The 20,952-nt window shown below is 51.4% G+C and overlaps 1 pseudogene; it reads right to left on the bottom strand.

The window, feature by feature from the left end:
• Nucleotides 1-20,952, bottom strand: part of LOC127192403 (uncharacterized) — a 28,230-nt pseudogene that overhangs the window by 3,193 nt on the left and 4,085 nt on the right.

The raw sequence follows: 20,952 nt of genomic DNA, 5'->3' as shown, positions 1-20,952 counted from the left end.
TCTCCTCTTCCTCCGAGTTGTCTTCCAATGCAGCCTGGACACTGTAGCTTCTGCCTGGATGCCCCATCCTGAGCAAGCCACACACTTCACACAGTGATCCCAGCTTGCCCAGGAGCGAGAGGTCTCCGGGGACTGCCCTGGGTTGTCACATGCCCTCCGGTCCTGTAACTGATAGTGCAGTGTCATTTCTGTAGTGAGACTGTCCCAACTAAAAGAGGATCCTGCCCATGGGGGCTCCTCCTTCCCTCTCAGAGGGTCTGAAGTCTACCTCCCACTGAGACGGAGCCTCTCTGTCTCCTCACTCTCCTGTCTCACATCTTCCTTACACACTGGAACCATGCTGCAGAAGCCTGCCCCGCCCTCTACCCTTATGTCACCGGCTTCACTTCCTCTCCACTTGCCAGAATGGCAAGTCCTGAGAGGTCCCAAATATCTTCCTTGGCCATGCTTGTCCCTGTTCCAGGTGCAGACCTGTCACTCAACAAATATTTGTCCCACGCTCCTGACCCTTTCCCGGGTGTGTCACACGGTCCCTGGCTGGCTCTCTTTCTATGTGGCTCAAAGTAGCTAGAGGGCCCTGGCTTTTACCACCTGCCTAGTGTCTTATTTCAGTTCCTCCCAAATGTTTGTGTTGGGCAAGGGACATACGTGTGTGTGCGCGCGCGCGTGCACGCGCGTGCATGCGCGTGTGTGCACATTCATGTGAAGGTCAGAGGTTGATGTCAGGTGCTATCCTTGGTCATTTATCTACCTTTTGTTTTGTTTAGTCTTGTTTACTTGCCTTCCCATCTTTATTTTAGTAGATCTGTGCCCCACAGGTGTGCAGTACCTGTGGAGTCCAGAAGAGGGCATCAGCTCCCCAGAAACTTAGAGTTACAAGCTGCCATGCAGGTGCTGGGAATTAAACCTGGCTCCTTTTTTAAATTTTCTTTTCTTTTCTTTTCTGTCTTTCTTTCTTTCTCTCTCTCTCTTTCTTTCTTTCTTTAGTTAGTTTGGTTGGTTTTTAGTTTGTTTGGTTTTTCGAGACAAGGTCTCTCTGTGTTAGCCTTGGCCATCCCAGACTCGCTTTGTAGACCAGGCTGGCCTCGAACTCACAGTGATCCGACTGCTCTGCCTCCCGAGTGCTGGGATTAAAGGCATGCTTTTTTCTTTAGTTTTTGTTTTTCAAGTCAGGTTTCTCTTGTAGTCCTGGCTGTCCTGGCCTTTCGTTGTACACTAGGCTGGCATCGAATTCACAGAGTTCTGCCTGCCTCTGACTCCTAGGTGTTGGGATTACCGGCATGCGCCACCATGCCCAGCTCAAACCTGCATGCTCTTAAAGTGCAGCCAATGGTCTTAATCTAGTGAGCCCTCTCTGCAGGCCCATCCACCACATTTTTTTACGATAAGGTCTCTCACTGAACTGGAGCTGGTCAATTCTGGTAGGCTGGCCGGCCAGTGAGCTACAGGTACCCGGCAGTTTCTGCTGCCCTGGCACTGGCTGAGATTACAAGCACAGATGCTGGAGACCCAAGCATGCACAGCCAGGACTTGAACCATCTTCCAGCCCTCCAGGTAGGGGACACTTGGGCCACTCCCACCAGCAGCTTTTAAAGAGACTGTGGATCGCCAGGCGTGGTGGCACACGCCTTTAATGCCAGCACGCAGGAGACAGAGGCAGGGGGATTTCTGTGAGTTTGAGGCCAACCTGGTCTACAAAGAGAGTCCGTGACAGGCAGGGGCTACACAGAGAAACCCTGTCTTAGGGAGAGACAGACAGACAGACAGACAGACAGACAGACAGACAGACAGACAGACACACACACACACACACACACACACACACACACACACACACACACACCCATGAGATTCTATTCCACTGTGTTCTTGGCAAGCTAGTCCTGCTGGTCCACCCCGCCCCACCAAAGAACTCTGCCCCCCTGCAGGGCATTTACTGTAGCAATCTGCTAAGGTCTCTCACTCCCTCTCTCCTGCCTTTGTTTCCTCAGCATCCTTTTGAAGCGCCTACTTCATGCCAGGGACACAGGCAGAGTAGTCCGCAATTAGTGCTCATAGGAGCACAACCCTTCCTTTCTCAAATCTCTTACCGCCCCCTTCTGTTGTGTTTTTGAGACACAGTCTCACTATGTAGCCCTGGCTGTCCTGGAACTTACTACGTAGACCAGGCTGGCCTTGAACTTGTGAGCACCACTTCTCTCTGCTTCCTCTGAGTGCTGGGATTTAAGGGGTGAGCCACCGCTGCCCAACTCCATGGCTCAGAGAAACAAGTCAAAAGGAGAGATGCCTGTCCTCATGGGGGCTGAAACAGCTCAGCTGCAGGCTGACCAGTGAGTGCAGCATGGAACATTCTAGAAGATGACTAAGAAACTCACACCACTTTCTTGCTCAACTATGTTCCGTGGTTCCCTACTGCTTCTGCAATGAAGACCGGACTTGCCAGCAGGGCCTTTAGACACTAATACTGTCCCACCCAGCCCTCTCTCCCTCCACCAGCAGCACCAGCACCAGCAGCAAATATTCTCACTGACCTTCCCGCAGACCCATCTCTAGGCCATGAGCACCCCATCTGTCTCCTTCCTGGCTTGATTTTTGGGGATGGACACTGTGTAGCTGAGACTGCCCGTGAACCCCTGACCCTCCTGCGTCTGCCTCCTAAGTGCCGCCATCATAGCTCATGTCCCTTGCTTGTTTTCCGTGGTGCTGGGGATCCAAGCTACCTGCTGAGCCCAGCCAGCCCCAGCTTTGGCCTCTTCTCATCCTCCTTGCACCTCCAAGCAGGCTTGGACGGCCCCTGGACACCCCAGGTGGACGCAGATCTGTGCCTCTACGTAGAACAGGGTCTGTCTAGATCCTGGATGTCAGCCATCCTAATGCCGCGACCCTTCAATATGGCTCCTCATGTGTGGCTGAGCCCCCAGCCATAAAATTATTTTCAATGCTACTTCATAACTGCAATTTTGCTGCTGTTATAAATCATAACATAATATCTGGCCATCCGTTCCCCCCCTCCAATGGTCTTGGGCGACCCCCGTAAGAGGGCTGTTGACCACCAGGGGGGGTCACGACCCACAATTTGAGAACCACTGTTCTAGACTAAGGACCAAGCCAGGCAAGGTAAGGCACACTCCTGTAATGCCAGCACTCAGGAGGCAGAGGCAGGCAGGTCTCTGGTGAGTTTGAGGCCAGCCTGGTCTACAAAGCGAGTCCAGGACAGCCAGGGCTACACAGCCAAGGCTGAGGCTGTCTGGGGATGGGGGTAGGGAGAAGATTGCATACAATAAGGACAGGATGCCAAGAGGCACAAAGCAATGTGCCCATGACGAAACGAGGGACACAGTTGCGGCTTGGCCTGTCTCACCTTGATCTAGGTGTATGTCCCCCCAGGAGGTTCAGCCCCAGCAGCTGGCAGAAGCCATGGACAGAGGTCTCCTCTGGCCATTGCGCAGGTGGGTCTGAAGGGAAGGAGAGAACAAGAGCAGGACGGGAAGGTAGGAGGGAGGAAAGGGGTGACAGGTCAGAGAAGAGGTAAAGGGCTAGGGCGCAAGCCAAGGGAGGAGGCGGCATGCTGCCGGAGCCAGTGACGGTCTCTGCAGAGCAGCGCAGGCTAGCCCTTGTCTGTCATTTCAGGACTCAAGGGGGATTCTGGGTAGGAGCTCTGCCTCTGAGACAGGCCCCAGCTCCCATGTGCTTTCCTCACTGTGGAATGTGACTTTCTCTGCTTAGACACTACTCCCCACAGTGGAATTTGGCATGTGGCAGGTGTTGAGTAAACGTGACACAGATATGGATGAGCTTTGGGCAACTTATGATGTAAAGAAAAGCAGCTAAGGCGGGTGGGGAGGGTAGGGGAATGGGGGGTCGGGGGGGGCAGGGGCTGGGCAGACATCTCTGGAGGAGATGCAGGAAGGCCTGGGTGCTCCCGGAGCCTTTATCACCATGGTAACACATGTGCAGCTGCTGAGTGGACGGGAATTTTCCAGAGTGCCACACTACCTAGAATCTGATAAAGTATGCCTGGGGTGTCCCTGTCACCAGCAAGGCCCTGGGCCAACTGCCTTCAGCAACCCAGGCTCTGGGACAAGAGTGACCTCTTTTAGTGACTACAACACCTCCAATGGGAAAGGTGATGCTTTTTTTTTTTTTTTTTTACACGCACTGGCATTTTGCCTGCACATATGTCTGTGTGAAGGCGCCAGATCTTAGAGTCACAGACAGACAGGTGTGAGCTGCCACATGGGTGCTGGGAATTGAACTGGATCCTCTGGAAGAACAGTCAGTGCTCTTAAATGCTGAGCCATCTCTCCAGCCTTAATACAAAGCTGTAGCCTGAGATCCTGCCCAGGGTTCAATTCCCAGCACCCACATAGTGGCTCAGAGCTGTCTGTAACTCCGGGTCCGGTGGATGCAACTCTTCCTCCTGGCCTCTGTGAGCACCAGACGTGCAAGTGGTAAACAGACATACATGCAAGTAAAAATACAAACACACACACACACACACACACACACACACACACACACACACACACCCCACACACACATATGGGAGAGGGCTGTGGCCTGAGGTAGGGGAAACGAAGGTTTGGAGGAGGAACTGGGGCTGTTGAGATGGCTCAACTGTGCCTTTACACTTTCTTTTCTCTCTCTCTTTTTTTTTTTTTTTTTTAGGTTTTTCGAGACAAGGTTTCTCTGTATAGCCTTGGCTCTCCTGGACTTGCTTTTGTAGACCAGGCTGGCCTCGAACTCACAGCAATCAGCCTGCCTCTGCCTCCCGAGTGCTGGGATTAAAGGCGCGTGCCACCACGCCCGGGTTGCCTTTACACTTCCTGCCAAGCCTGACAACCTGAGCTCAGTCTCAGGAGAGACCAGTTCCCTCCAGTTGTGCTCCAAACACTGCACAAGCACTGTACATAGTGTGTGTTTGCTTGCTTGCGCATACACACATGCATATCCACACGCTAATAAAGAAATAAATGTAATAACTTTTGTTTGTTTTTTGTTTTTAGGTTTCTTTGGTTTGGTTTTGGTTTTTTCGGGACAGGGTTCTCTGTGTAGCCTTGGCTGTCCTGGACTCACTTTGTAGACCAGGCTGGCCTCGAACTCACAGCGATCTGCCTGCCTCTGCCTCCCAAGTGCTGGGATTAAAGGTGTGTGCCACCATGCCTGGCAAATGTAATAATTTTTAAGAGGAAAGAATGGGGAATAAGATATAAATAGACATCAGGGGTACCAGCCCCAAGCCACATGACTTATGGTAGCTGGGATATTCACCCACACAGTCCAGGCGGCCAAATCGAGAGACGGTCTCAGAAACCAGAGTCTGAGGAGAAAAGAAAGAACAGGTGATAACCGGTGAGGCCACCATGGCCTTGGAAAAGCCATGAGGCCCCAAGTCAGGATGGGCTTGGATAAGGATGACAGGGTAGAGTGAGGTGGGAAGGGGACCAGGGTCACAGGGTTGCTCTAGAAAAAGGGGAGGCAGTAAGCCAGGGATCCAGACCAAAGGGCTGAGCAATATGGTGCGGTTGCCATTTGTCCTAGGGTTCCTATTGCTGTGACGAGACCCCATGACCAAAAGCAGCGCGGGGCAGAAAGGGTTAATTTCTGCCTAGGGCTCAGGAAGTTGGCACTGAAACTCAAAGCTGGGCCCGCCCATATCAATTGCTAACTATGAAAATGAACCCAGGCCTGCCCACGGGGGGGGCCAAGTAGGTGGGGCCCTTCCCTCCCTCCACCATCCCAAACGACTCTGGTTGGGTGTTAAGTCTATCAAATATTAACCAGCTCGCCATCTTGGGAAGAAGACTGTACCTCCAAAAGAGGGTCTGCAGACCCAGAGCTGGGTGGGGAGCAGACAGAAGCAGAGCCACACAGACAGAGGCCCAGATCGAGGAGGGACCTGGGGACATTCTGAGTGCCCCGTTAGTCAGAAACTGTTTCAGGAGGCAGGGGTTACAAGTTCTGTTCCTTCCTAAAGACCCAAGGGGCGGGTGTGTGTGGCAGAGGGACCTATGTACACTCAGCTGACAGGGCATGGAGGGTAGAGATGGGCTGTAAGGAGAGAAACACACTTACCTTCAAACCTCCTTCCTGAGACACGTCACAGGGGATGAAGCCAGTGCCCAAGAGTTCCTGCTCCAGAGACCGCCCCCCCCCACCCCCCACCTCCCACCCCCCCAGCCCCCCCACCCCGCCTCTGCAAGAGAGAGGCTGTGGGTCTGAGATGGGAGAGTTGAGGCTTGGAGTCTGGGAGGAGCCCTGGGTCTGAGGGAAGAAAGCACAGGCTTGGAGTCCTTCCTGGGTCTTAGGGGTTGGGGTCTGAGGGCACAGGGCTAGGGCTGGATCCTGCGCTGATGGAGGAAAGGGAGAGTTGAAGACTCACTCACTCACTCACTCACTCACTCACTCACTCACTCACTCACTCACTCACTCACTTACCATCTTTGTCACAGAAAATCACCCTGGCCACTGGCAACAGAAAGAGAAAAAGTTAGGGAGCCTGCAGACTTGGGGCAGTGCCTCTGCTGCCCTCTAGTGGCCACCCAGAGCACAGGACTCTCTGGCCGCTGTCTTGATCCGTCTCATGACACCCTCTCACAAGGTCTCAATCTTGAGAAAAATTCCTCTTTCTCATAAAGCCACTGCTTGGCCCATCCTGGATTCTAGAAGAAGCAGAAGAAGAAGAAGGAGGAGGAGGAGGAGGAGGAGGAGGAGGAGGAGAAGGGGGAGAAGGAGAAGGAAGAAGAAGAAGAAGAAAACCCAAGCCTATAAGAAATACACTCCTCAAACCTGTTGTTTGTAGCTAAACCTATCATGAGAATTTTGATTTCTTTTTTGTTGTTGTTGTTGTTGTTTTCTTTTTTTGGACTTTTGGATTTTTTTCAAGAGAGGGTTTCTCTGTGTAGCCCTGGCTGTCTCAGAACTCTCTCTGTAGACCAGGCTGGCCTCCAACTCAAAGACCCACCTGCCTCTGCCTCCTGAGTACTGGGACTAGAGGCTTATGCCACCTCTGCCCAGCCATTGGAAGAACGTTTAATGACCATCCTATCAGCAAAGGCCTGAGCCATCACTACACATGGTTGTCCAACAGTCCAAACCATTCATGGAAGAATAAAGCTGAGAGACTGGAGAGGCCGCTCAGTGGCTAATGGCTCTGGCCGCTCTTCCAGAGGACCCAGGTTCAATTCCCAGCACCCACACAGCAGATCACAATGGTTGGTCACTCCAGGTCCAGGGGATCCAAACTCAGGCAGACACAACAGCAACGTACAAGAGAAAAATGAAATAAATTAAGAATAAACAAATAAGGGCGGGGCATGGTGGCCTTAATCCCAGCACTCAGGGAGGCAGAGGCAGGCGGATCACCGTGAGTTCAAGGCCAGGCTAGTCTACAAAGTGAGTTCAGGACAGTCAGGGCTGCACAGAGAAACCTCTTCTTGAGGGAAAGGAAAAAAGGGAATAATTTTTTAAAAATGAAACTTGGGTCTCTTCCTCAACTCATCCTTTCTCTGCTACAATGCTACAATTTAGACACCAGGCAGGAAAGCCCCTACTCACCAAAGGCTCTCATGATGCTGGCCCCGATGCCGCGACTCCCCTCCCCCCAGTCACCACCATTACCTTCTGGAAGTGTCTGTCTCCCACACCTCAGGGCCTCTTTCTACCTCCAAAGTCTGGGGAAGCAGTGAGAAGGAACCGGCTCTAACAGGCTGGGGTACTAAAGGCTGGCCGGGGAAGCTGAGGGCTCTCCTTAGGCCTGAAGATTCCTTCTCACACCCAGGGGTCCCCACCCCGAGAATTGTCCTTCAGATTCAGGGGGGTCCCAACACCAGCCTTCTCCTCCCAGACTCACTCCAACCCTCCTCCATTTGCCTTGAAAACCAGCACTAAGGCAGGCGTGTGTGGTGCATGCCTTAAGTCCCAGCACTTGGGAGGCAGAGGCAGGGGGATCTCTGTGAGCTCAAGGCCGGCCTGGTCTACAAACAAGGACAGCTAGGGCTACACAGAGAGAAACTGTCTCAAAAACAAAACAAAACAACAACAACAACAACAAGAAAACAAGACCAGCACCACTTCCTCTCACTTGGTTTTCAGGATCCAGTCTCCTCCCTCAGACCCAATATTTTAACATCTAGATCCCAACTTCCTCATACCTGTGGATCTAAGGCTCTGACTCTTGTTTGCCAGAACACAATGTGACAACCACAGAGAGAATAAAGCTATTTTATTGATTAATAGTTCAAAGCTTTAATCCAAGTTTGGACAGGGTTGGGATAATCGCTCTTGGACCACAGTGGCCGAGGCCCTCCTAGAAGACACGCTGGCTGGAAAGGGTGATCCTGTGGTCCTGAATGGTGCCACCCCTCAAGTCGTCCCATGGGAGTGGCCAGTCAAAAGCTGGACTGCAGGAGAGTGACTCTCAGAGGCCAAGCTCCCTCATCCTGGGGCAGAGCGGGAGGGGCGTTCCCAGGGTCCCAGCTGGGCTCCCACTGGGCCAGGCCTTGCCCACTCCCTTGGCATGAGAACCCTGTGGTAACAGAGTTAGCCTTGTGAGAGGGTGGGGACAAAGTGACCTGAGGCAGTTCTTCACTGGGGAGCTGTGGGCCTGACGGGAGACAGTCTCCCTTGGACTCCGAACTTCCCCCTGGAGAGGTTAAATGAAGAATGAGAGCTGTTAGCTTAGGTGTCTGAGCTCCATGGCGTTTCCAGGCCTCCTCCCTCAGACACAGGGCTCCAGAGCTTGGGCACCTCACCTGTCATCAGCCTGTGCCACTGGGAAGCCTCTGTGGCCAGAGCTTGGGAGAGGCTGAGGACTCGCTCGCGGTGGCCTCCAGATGTCAGCGGCTGCGTGTAGGTTGCAGAGTGCCTGGGACTACAGAAAATAAGGTCGGGGTGTCAAACGGGCCACTGAGGCTTCCTGGGAGTTCTTCCTCCTTTGTATATAGAAGACTTAAAGCACTGGCCCCGCGCGGTCCAGGCAGGCCAGCAGCAGTAAGGCTACCATTGCGGGATGAACCAGTGGGGTCTGCAGTTTCTGATGGGGGATGTGGGGGTGGTGGAGTTGGGGGGAGGAATGAGGGACTTCCTGGCTTTTTTGTAGATGCCACAGGAACTCGAAGGACTGTGGAGTGAATTTGAGGGACTAGGACATGCCACTGCCTCCCAGTCTGCATCCAAACCCCGCGCCCCCCCTCTCCCCCCCCGCCACTCAGGGCTCTAGATCCGTACCTACTCCAGGACCCGGAACTCCTGAGCCATTTCGCAGCTCCCACCACAGGCTGGAAAGGAATTAGAGGTTAGAATTCTTGCCCTGGAGGATGGTCACAAGTTCAAGCCCAGCCTGGTCTGGGTACTGGGTGAGATTGTATCCAAATGGGAAGAGGAGGGGGGGGTAGAGACAAGGAGGAGAGGGGAGAGGGCAAGAAAAGAAAGGAAGGGAAGGCGAGAAAGAAGGAAGAAAAAAGATTGAAGCCCTTGCTTTCTCTCCCTACTTCCCCACCTCTCCCTCCCTTTCTCCTCAGTCTTCCGCCCTGACACCTACATGCAGATACCAGGAAGGTCAGAGGTCAAGCTGGGTGTCCCTCCTCTGACCCGTCCACTTTTGGTTGAGATAAGCTCTCTCACTGGCCCAGAAGCTCAGCAAGTCGGCATCTGCCACCTGCACCTCCCATCTCCGTGCCACGGGGACTATAGGCCCGGCGCTCGCTGCTGCCGGCCCAGGCTGTGTACCTGTCAATCGCTGAGCCCCCTCCCCGGGGGGCCCTTGCTCTTTAGCCAGGTTCTTAGGAAGTTCAGATTAACCTCCAACCTGTTATATAGATGAGGGTGGCCTTGAACTCCTGACCCTCTGTCTCCATCTCCTGAGGGAGCAGCAGCTCCACAGGGCTCCCACGGCTTATTTTTATGGTGATGCTAAAGATGGGGGGGGGGGGGGAGGCTCAGAGTGAAGTGGCCCCAAGACACAATATCTCAATTCACTGTCCTCTGGCAGAACATCAGGGTTCTGAGGTCACACCCACCCCTATGGTGGGTCTCACCCTTCCCGCCAAAGCGTTGTGGTTTTTTTTTGTTTTTTTTTTTTTTAACTATCTGTATTATTAGTATGCCTGGTTAGCTATCGATCAACACACACACACTTGTTATATTTTAAAATACCTTAGTTAACCTGGGGCAGGGCAGACATTAGTCCTCTAAACTACTTCCCATAGTGGGCAGGTATGGGATCCCTGCCTCAATCCCATGCCATCGCTTCTAATAACTTCTATCAAGCTACCTCCCATCCATAATCCCAAATACTGTCTAATATTCTTCATCTGGACCAAATCTCCATCCACGCCGGCCATGTGCTTCTCTTCCATCTAACCCATGGCGGCCTTCCTTTCCTCCTCGGGTCTCTCTCCTTCCTCCTCATGGCGGTATTCTCTTCTTTCTTTTCTTTTTCTTCTTCTTCCCAGAATTCCCACCCTCCTTCTTGGGACCCTTAGCCACACATCTGTCCTGCCCAGGTGAGATCGCTTATTTATTTATTTATTTATTTATTTATTTATTTATTTTGGTTTTTCAAGACAGAGTCTCTCTGTGTAGCCTTGGCTGTCCTGGACTCACTTTGTAGACCAGGCTGGCCTCGAACTCACAGGGATCCGCCTGCCTCTGCCTCCCGAGTTCTGGGATTAAAGGCGTGTGCCACCATGCCCGACTGGCTTTTTATTTTTATTTATTTTTGTTTGTTTGTTTGTTGTTTGTTTGGTTGGTTGGTTGGTTTTTCGAGACAGGGTTTTCTCTGTCTAGCCTTGGCTGTCCTGGACTTGCATTGGAGACCAGGCTGGCCTCGAACTCACAGGAATCCACCTGCCTCAGCCTCTTGAGTGCTGGGATTAAAGGCGTGCTCCACCACGTCCCGGCAGCGATGGCTTTTTATTAATTAGCACCAAAAGACATCAGACCATCCCCTCAACAAAGCTTCTCTGATTTGGATATGAATGTCCCTAAAGGTTTATGTGTCACGAGGCTTGGTCCCCAGCCTTCAGTGCTGTTCAGATGTGACTGGACTGTGAGAGTATTCACCTGACCGATGACCTCACCCACAGATGAATGACAGAGCCTAGGCCTGTTGTAGGTTAGGCCTGACTTCCACAGCCCCAGTCAGGCCACGCCTCCCACAAGTTGCAATCAAAGTAGTCTGAGCTGACTCAACAGCTTACAATCCATGGTGCCTGGCTCCTCCCTGTCACACGGGCTAAATGGAACTAATCACATGATGTGGAACGTCCCATTAGCCCTCTCCACAGCTGTAAAATGTCAGACCTTTGCTATGTTGGGGAAGAGTCTCAGATTCCTCTAGGGAACCTGCTCAGGGAGGTAGGTGCTTTGAAGGCTGCTCTCTGACAGGCTTCTCTCACCATTCCTCGGGTGGAGGGGTGGGGGGTGCCCTCTCTCCTCACACCATCATCACGTTAGGTCTCCATACATTGGTGTTGTTTCTGTCAAGGCCACCCCCAACTCTTTCATTATGATCTTCATTGATGAGATTATATGTCAGCTTCCTTTAAGACCTGGTGTCCTCTCTCTTGTTGTTACAAGTTGTTCCTGTGCTATTAGGAAGTAGGGTGAGCGCGCGCGCGCACGCACACACAGACACAGACACACACTCAGTCTGTCTCTGCCTCTCTCTCCCTCAGACCATGTGATTTCGTTGGACAGAGCACGTGCAACAAGGAACATGGATGGAAGACAGAGCTACTGGGAGGGAGGCAGGGCCTCTTTCCTAGCACGTAGCAACTAAGAGAGCCTTGTCATCATGGCACGAGGGAGCAGAGGCAGGAGGGTCCCGAGTTCAAGGCCAGCCTTGGCTACATAGCTAGCTTGAGGCTACCCTGGGGATATATGAGACCCTGCCTCAAAAAGAAGAAGAAACGGAGAGAGAGACAGAGACAAGAGAAGGAGCGAGAGGAGAGAGAGAGAAGAGAGAGCGGAGGGAGAGAGCGAGGGAGGAGAGAGCGAGAGAGAGAGAGAGAGAGAGACAGAGAGAGAGACAGAGAGAGAGACAGAGAGAGAGACAGAGAGAGAGAGACAGAAACACAGAGAGAGACAGAGACAGAGAGAGACACCCTCCCACCTATCTACCCCCCACCTCGTCTCCTCACCCTTTGCTCCATGTCAGGCTGGCGTCCCAGCGGATGTGGGACAGTGCCCTCCCCGAGTCAGGAGCCTCGGGGACACAGGGCGAGGAAGAGGGAGCCCGCTCGCTTGGTTCCTACGCATGCGCTCCAGCTGCTCTCCTGCGCGCTCATGCGAGGCCGTGCCATCGGGGCCTGGGGAGGAAGAAACCCAGACTCTAACCTTGAGCTTCCTCGTTTTTTTTTTTTTTTTTCCTACCCCCAAGAACTTCTCACTTCACAGAGCACCCGTGACAGATTCCGAGGGGACCGCTGTACACCAGGGGCCGCTTTGCTCCCTCCCTGCCTCTGAATACTACATGCACCAGCTGGTGAGGACAAACCCCATGTGGCCTGACCCCCGGAAGCATCACGCTTCTTGCGCATGTCAGCGTCTACTAATGACATTAAGCTCAGCCGTACATGGTGGCGCACGCCTTTAATCCCAGCACTCAGGAGGCAGAGGCAGGAGGATCGCTGTGAGTTCCAGGCCAGCCTGGTCTACAAAGCGAGTCCAGGACAGCCAAGGCTACACGGAGAGACTCTGTCTCAAAAAACAAAAAACAAAAAACAAAAAAAAAACAAAAAAAAAACAACAACAGCAACAACTAGCTCTTTTACCTAGAAAAATGCCGGGCAGAGGCTTCACTGCTGAGCCACACCCCCAGCCCCTCACTGGGGGATTCTACGCAGGGCTCTACCACTTAAGCCACGCCCCTGTTTATTTTGCTTTAAATCTCATGTCTTCGTGGTAAGCAAAAGGTGAGAAACAGGGAGAGTCAGCGGGGTTTAGTAACTACCCCAAATGACAGTTACATCTAGTACTTGAGATAAACCCTTGTCTGCTCTGGTGTGACCTTCAGAGGTGTACCGAGCACAGAGTCACCAGGCTGACTTAAGGTGTCTCAGAGATGGTCCTACCTTCGTTCTCAGCGGCGGGGACGAGGGTTGACGAGATTCAGGGCTGGATGCCCGGGACACCCTTGGGACCCAACACCTTGAAAGACAGAAGGGGACTTAATCAGAACAAGAACACGCAAGGGCTGGGAGATGGCTTAGAGGGTAAGTGCACTGACTGCTCTTCAAAGGTCCTGAGTTCAATTCCCAGCAACTACATGGTGGCTCACAACCATCTATAATGAGATCTGGTGCCCTCTTCTGGCCTGCAGGTGTGCAGGCAGGCAGAACACTACATACATAATAAATAAACAAATCTTTACCAAAAAAAAAAAAAAAAAAAAAAAAAAAAAAAAAGCCAGGCGTGGCAGCGCACACCTTTAGTCCGAGCACTTGGGAGGCTGAGGCAAGTGGATCGCTGTGAGTTCGAGGCCAGCCTGGTCTACAAAGCAAGTCCAGGACAGTCAAGGCTACACAGAGAAACCCTGTCTCGAAAAAAAAAAAAAAAAAAAACCCCCCCACAAAAAACAAATAAAATAATACTAATAAAAACAAAAAACACGGGCTGGAGAGATGGCTCAGAGGCTAAGAGCACTGACTGTTCTTCCAGAGGTCCTGAGTTCAATTCCCAGCAACCACACGGTGGCTCACAACCATCGTAATGTGATCTGGTGCCCTCTTCTGCTCTGGATGTATGTGCAGGCAGCAGCATATACATGATATAAATAAATCTTTAAAAAAAAACAAAAACCAAAAAACCCACAATGCTAGTCCCACCCTACCAAGGCGCTCACCTGAGTGAGGGTTGCTGAGAGCTCTGTCACCTCCTGGGGGACGACCCCAGTCCACCTCAGGGGACTGAGAGGAGCTAAACTCCAGTGACTCCGGAAGGCTCTGGAAGGAAGAAATATAATCTAATATTGTCATTCTTATTGTTCCTCTTACCACAATTTCTCAAGTATTCAGCAACTGAGGCACAGACCCAGACTGAGCCAGGTATCCTGGCTTCAGATCCCACGCCTGCCGCTGACTAGCTGTGTCACTTTCAACACGCGGTGGACCCTCTCTTGACCTCTCAACTAAAGGAGTTGCTTAACTACAAAAGCTTTCCACCCTTTGATATGTAAGGCAGTTAGAAGAGTGAGTAAGGGGCTGGAGAGATGGCGCAGAGGTTAAGAGCACTGGCTGCTCTTCCAAAGGTCATGAGTTCAATTCCCAGCAACCGCATGGTGGCTCACAGCCATCTATAATGAGATCTGGTGCCCTCTTCTGGCCTGCAGGCATACATGCAGGCAGAACACTACATACATAATAAATAAATCTTAAAAAAAAAAAAAAAAAGGGCTGGAGAGATAGCTCAGAGGGTAAGAGCACGGACTGCTCTTCCAAAGGTCATGAGTTCAATTCTCAGCAATTGTGTTGGCTCACAATCATCTATAATGAAATCTGTATACATAATAAATAAATAAATCTTTAAAAAAAAAAAGAAGAAGAGTGAGTGAACACTGACACAGGGTGAGCCTTCCCATGAGCACACATCGGGTGCCACGCTGTGGTGCTGACGGGCTGATGGAGGTTTCTCTGCGGAGCCCTGGCTGTCCTAGAACTCCTTCTGTTGACCAGGCTGGCCTGGAGCTCAGAGATCCACCTGCCTCTGACTGGATGAAAGGCATGTGCCACCACCGCCTTGGCTGATACGGTGGCCTTTGAGGGGCTTCCCAGTGAAGAGGTGCCTTTGAGTCACCCTTGCGTGCTCCCCTACACACTCAGTGCTTTTCTAAAGCAGTCCTTTCTGCCTGGGGTGGTCGGAAAAGGCAGGCGACAGGTCAATAACAAATAACAATATATTTACTAAATAAGGGGCTGCTGAGATCTCTCCACAGGCGCGGGTGCTTGCCACCAAGTGTGATGATTTAGGTTCCATCCCCAGGTGCTACATAGTGGAAGGAGAGAACTTAGTCCCACAAACTATCCCTGACCTCCATGCGAACATTGTGACTTTAGCATGCACACACACACACACACACACACACACACACACACACACACACACACTGATGGTGGAGGACTGTCCTCATTATAGGAAGAACCAGCTTGAAGTGGAAGGCACTACTGCCCGGGGTTGGGTCCTGGAGGCAAACAGAAAAGGAGGGTACTGAAGGGATGGCCCAGTGGTTAGAGCACTTGTCCTTGCACAGGACCCAGGTTCAAGTCCCAGCACTTATGTGATGGTTGATAACTATCGTAAACCAGCCCTGGGGGATTCTGGCCTCAGTGGGATTGGGCGAGTGACCCAGGGGAGGGATGCCCTGGGTTGGGAGAGGTGATACAGGAATCTGGGGAGGAGCTGGTAATCTCACCTCCCGCTCTGAGGACTCCTCTCCTTGGGGAGCAGGGGATGGAGACTCGGGCTCAGGGTGTGGGGGCTGTTTCTGGGGCCCACCTAGACCTGCCAGTGTGTCCTCCACCATCCACAGCTGCTGCTGAGCAGATGCTCGATCCTGGGGGAAGGAAAGGGGTTTGTTTAAGATGAAAAAAATACAAGAATGGAGCCAGCAGATGGCCCCACCCAGGAGGCTCTTAAACCCAGTCAGCTGGAAGCTGTCCTGTCCTCTCTGACCTTTGCACACTCCATTGGTTTTTTTGTTTTTGTTTTGTTGGTTTGTCTCAAGACAGGGTCTCTCTGTGTAGCCTTGGCTGTCCTGGACTCGCTTTGTAGACCAGGCTGGCCTCGAACTCACAGCGATCCACTTGCCTCTGCCTCCCGAGTACTGGGATTAAAGACGTGCGCCACCGCTGCCACCACCACCACCGGGCTGCCTCTCTGCATCTTGATCCACTGAGATTGGAGAAGTCCCAGCCTCTACTCCTGCCATCGCGAACTCCACCTTCCCTTCCCCATTGTGAAGAACTGTACCCTCGGTCCCTGGACCAAAACACAGCCTAACGCAACACACACTTCTCTTAATTGCCTCTTGTCCAGTCTCATCAAGAAGAACACCACTCATCCAGTGGGTGGGGCCCTGGTTCCCACGACAGCGCGGGAGTGTCCCCAGCTCCCAGGTGGAACTTAGGGATGGCAAGGTCGAGGGTGTACCTGGGGAGACCCAAGGTGCAGCAGGTACTCAAGCGTCTCTCTTAAGGTGCCCAGGTCCTGCTCTAGGCTCCTGTATGTGTCCCAAACCTGCTCTCGCTCCTAAAGTCCCAGAAAAGATGGAGACACAAGATTAGTCCCTCAAACCACCAGATCAAACCCCAGAGAGAGGCTCCTTCCCGGTAGTCGACTCCAGATGGACTTCAACTCCCATGATCCTCTTTGCCATATGCCCCATGATCAGAGCCATGCACCCCAGCAGCCTACAGATAACTTTTAAGTATCTACCTGTTTATTTCCATGTTATAACACGATCCTCACAAGGACCATATGACATGGACACAATTTTTCTTTTTTCTTTAAAATATTTTTCTGATTTATTTTACATGTATGAGGGTTTTGCCTGCATGTATGTACATGCACCATGTGCACACCTGATATACATGGAACTCCCCTGGAACTGGAGTTATGGATGGCTATGAACCAACATATGGGTGCCGGGAATTGAACCCATGTTCTCTGGAAGAGCATCAAGTGCTCTCACTGTTGAGCCATCTCTCCAGTACTGGTTTTCTCTTTTTTTGGCTTGTTTTTTATTTTTTATTTTTTTGTTTTTGTTTTTCAAGACAGAGTTTTTCTGTGTAGCCTTGGCTGTCCTGGACTCAATTTACAGACCAGGCTGGCCTTGAACTCATAGTGATTCACCTGCCTCTGCCTCCCTGAGTGCTGGGATTCAGTGCTGAGTGCCCAATTCTTTTTTTTTTTTTTTTTTTTTTTTTTTGAGATTGGGTCTCACTATGTAACTCTAGCTGTCCCGGAACTCACTATGTATATGTAGACCAGGTAGGCTGACCTCAAACTCACAGCGATCTTCTGCCTCTTCCGATACTCTAGTTTTCTTTTCTTTCTTTCTTTCTTTTTTTTTTTTTAAGATTTATTTATTTATTATGTATACAATGCTCTGTCTGCATGTACACCTGCAGGCCAGAAGAGGGCATCAAGATCACATCATAGATGGTTGTAAGCCACCATGTGGTTGCTGGGAATTGAACTCTGGACATCTGGAAGAACAGACAGTGCCCTTAACCGCTGAGCCACCTCTCCAGCCCCCTGATACTCTATTTTTCTTACCTAGAAAAATGCCCCAAGCCAGGTGTGGTGGTGTATGCCTTTAGAGGCAGGCAGATGGCTGTGAGTTTGAGGCCAGCCTGGTCTACAAAGCAAGTCCAGGACAGCCAAGGCTACACAGAGAAACCCTGTCTTGAAAAACGAAAATAAATAAATAAATAAATAAATGCCCCAAGTGTTTAAATAACTTTTTTCAGGTGACATAGTAACCTTGAGGGAGAACATATTCAAAGCCAGAACCCCTATGTCAAAATTGCTTCAGGACAAGGGTGAGAAAGCTCTGCAGGAAGAGGTGCCTGGCGGCACTGCTGCCTAAGACCAGCCTTCCATTCCCAGAGCCACGCGGTGCAAAGAGGGAACCAACTCCTGTCAGTTATTGCACACACACACAACTTTTTGTTTGTTCGTTTGTTTGTTTTTTGAGACAGGGTTTTTCTGTGTAGCCTTGGCCATCCTCGACTCACTTGGTAGATCAGGCTGTCCTGGACTCGCTCCCGCTCCAAGGCTGGCCTGGAACTCACAGCGCTCCGCCTGCCGCTGCCTCCCGAGGGCTGGAGTTACAGGCGTACACCACCACGCCCGGCCACCCAACTTAATTTGTGTGTGCAAGTGCCGATGCAAGCTTGGTGAAGCCAGAGGACAGCTTTCGGGAGTTGTTCCTCTCCATCTGCCATGTGGGTCTGAGATTCAGGCCCTGAGGCTTGGAGGCAAGTTCTCTGACCTGCTGAGACTTTCATCGGGCCAACAGAATAAGTAATAATAATGACAATAAATTATCCTGTTGGGGCTGGAGAGATGGCTCAGAGGTTAAGGGCACTGGCTGCTCATCCAAAGGTCTTGAGTTCAATTCCAGACAACCACATGGTGACTCACACCCATCTATAATGTGATCTGCTGCCCTCTTCTGGCGGGCAGGCGCACATGCAGGCAAAACATAGAGAAATAAACCTTAAAAATAATTGTTTTTCTTGTTGGTTTCACTTTGCAGGACATGGTGGCACACGTCTTTAATCCCAGAACTCGTGAGGCAGAGGCAGGCAGATCACTGTGAGTTTGAGGCCAGCCTGGTCTACAAAGCTAGCCCAGGACAGCCAAGGCTAAAACAGAGAGACTCTGTCTGGAAAAACAAAAACAAAACAAAACAATCAATAACAACAACAACAGTAACAACAACAATCCTCTTAAGCTACTAAACTAAGCTTTGTTACTGCTGTGCTGCTTGCCCCTTATCCTCTATGATGGTCAAGGTGATGGGCTTAAGGGGCCAGTAAGATTGCTCTGGTAATGCCGGGCGTGGTGACGCACGCCTTTAATCCCAGCACTCAGGAGGCAGAGGCAGGTAGACTGCTGTGAGTTCGAGGCCAGCCTGGTCTCCAGAGTGAATCCAGGACAGCCAGGGCTACACAGAGAAACCCTGTCTCAAAAAACCAAAAACAAAACAAAAAGATTTCTCTGGTAAAGGCACTTGCTGCCAAGTCTGATGACCTGAGTTAGGTCCCCCAGGACCAACAGGGTAGAAAAAGAGACAGACTCCTTCAAGTTGTCCTCTGACCCTCACATGTGTGTCATGGGATACACGCATGCATGCTCACACGCGCACACATATACATATGGAATAAGAACAGGTTTTTAAGCCAGGCAGTGGTGGCGCACACCTTTAATTCCAGCACCTGGGAGGTAGAGGCAGGCAGATCGCTGTGAATTTGAGGATAGCCTGGTCTACAAAGCGAGTCCCGGATAGTCAAAGCTACACAGAGAAACCTTGTCTCAAAAAAAAAAAAAAAAAAAAGAACAAGTTTTTAAAAGATTATAGATTTACCTGGCTGTGGTGGTGCACACCTGTAATCCCAGCACTCAGGAGGCAGAGGCAGGTAGATTGCTGTGAGTTTGAGGCCAACCTGGTCTCTAGAGCGAGTTCCAGGACAGCCAGGACTATAAGAGAAACTCTGTCTCAAGAAACAAACAAACACAAAAAGATTATAAATTTAAAATTGCAAGTGGGCTGATGGCTCAGGAACAAGTATGCAGAGACTCCATAGCAGCCTGCATAATAAGCCTGCTCTTCCCAGAAGCTCACCTGAGCCAGGTGACACAGAGCAGCCCTAACGTTCACCAGCCGGTCCTGCAGAAGGCGCTGGTGACCCCATGCCTTCCCAGAAGCCGTAGCCTCCCTGGTAACTTGGCCCAGCTGCTGTCGGGTCAGCTCCAAGGCTGCCTCCAGCTGCTCCTGCACAGAGAACAGTGGTCAGGCATCTGAAGCCAGTCCCACCCCATGAAGACGGAAGTGCTCCCTCCCCCTGTCTTGATTGTCACGCCTGAGGAGCGGCTAAGGCCCACCCTTTCTGCACCTTCTCCTCCTGCCTCTTGTCCAGATCCTCCTGTAATCGCCTCAGGAGCCGGTCCTGGCCGCACAGTTTGGTCAGCAGAGTCTGCGGAAGTTGAGAAGGAAGTGTTTCTGGACCTCACCTGGTTTTTCCCCTCCCAGCCCCATCTACAACAGTGGTCTCAACCTTCCTGAATGCTGCCACCCTTTGTTACACTTCCTCTTATGGTGGTGAGCCCCAACCATAAAATTGTTTGGTCGCTGCTTTTCATAACTGTAATTTTGACATGAGTCATAATGTCATTATCTGCTAGGCAGGACAGCTGATATGCAGCCCCAAAGGGGTCCCGACCCACAGGTTGAGAACTGCCTGCCTAGACCCTTCTCAACTCTGAGAACTGGCCAAGGTTCGGATCTGGGAAAACTTACATCTGTTTCCAAGTTCTGATGCAAAGCTGAGTCCACCGGGGGACCTGGCTAAGGAGGAGAAAAGTCCAGGGTCAAAGGGGACTGGCAGGGTCATACTGTCCGTGCTGAGCCAAAGCCTCCTTCCACGGACAGACGGACACACTAACAAACAACCATCTCCTAATCGCCCTCCTTCCAAGCCTTAGAGACCTCTGGAACCAACCACAGGAACCTTGGCTTCAGAAAGATTGCCATGGGCTCAGTCCTCAACTGACTACAGAAAATGCGATTGATGGGAGCACCGTCACACCGCCCGCACGCTTAACACGAGGAAAACTGCCACGCTGCACACTTACCATCCCAGCACTGGGACCGAGACCAGGTCAGGGCTGGAGAGGTGGCTCAGTGGTTAAGAACGCCTGTTGCTCTTCCAGAGGACCAGGGTTCAGTTCCCAGCACCCACATGGTGGCTGACAACCATCTGTAATTCCAGGTGAGGGGATCCAACACCTCTTTCTGATTTCCCTGAGCACCAGGCACATATAAGGTGCACCAATATACGTGCAAGTAAAACATTCATGCACATGAAATAAAGAAGAGGGCATGAGAGATGGCTCAGCAGTTAAGAACATGGGCTGCTCTTCCAAAGGTCCTGGGTTCAATTCCCAGCAACCACATAGTGGCTCACAACCATTTATACTGGGATCCGACTCCCTCTTCTGGCATGCAGGCATATACATTCTGACAGAATACCATATAAATAATAAGTAAATCTTTTTTTTTTTTTTTTGGGCTGGAGAGATGGCTCAGCAGTTAAGAGCACTGACCCTTCCAAAGGACCTGGGTTCAGTTCCCAGCACCGATATGACAGCTCACAACTGTCTGTAACTCCAAGATCTGACACCCTCACACAGACATACACGCATGCAAAACACCAACGCATATAT

Source organism: Acomys russatus, chromosome 7 (assembly GCF_903995435.1).
Source record: "Acomys russatus chromosome 7, mAcoRus1.1, whole genome shotgun sequence".
In the NCBI taxonomy this organism is placed as follows: domain Eukaryota; kingdom Metazoa; phylum Chordata; class Mammalia; order Rodentia; family Muridae; genus Acomys; species Acomys russatus.
The sequence above is the reverse complement of the archived record's forward strand: the minus strand, read 5'-3'. Positions and strand labels throughout refer to the sequence as shown.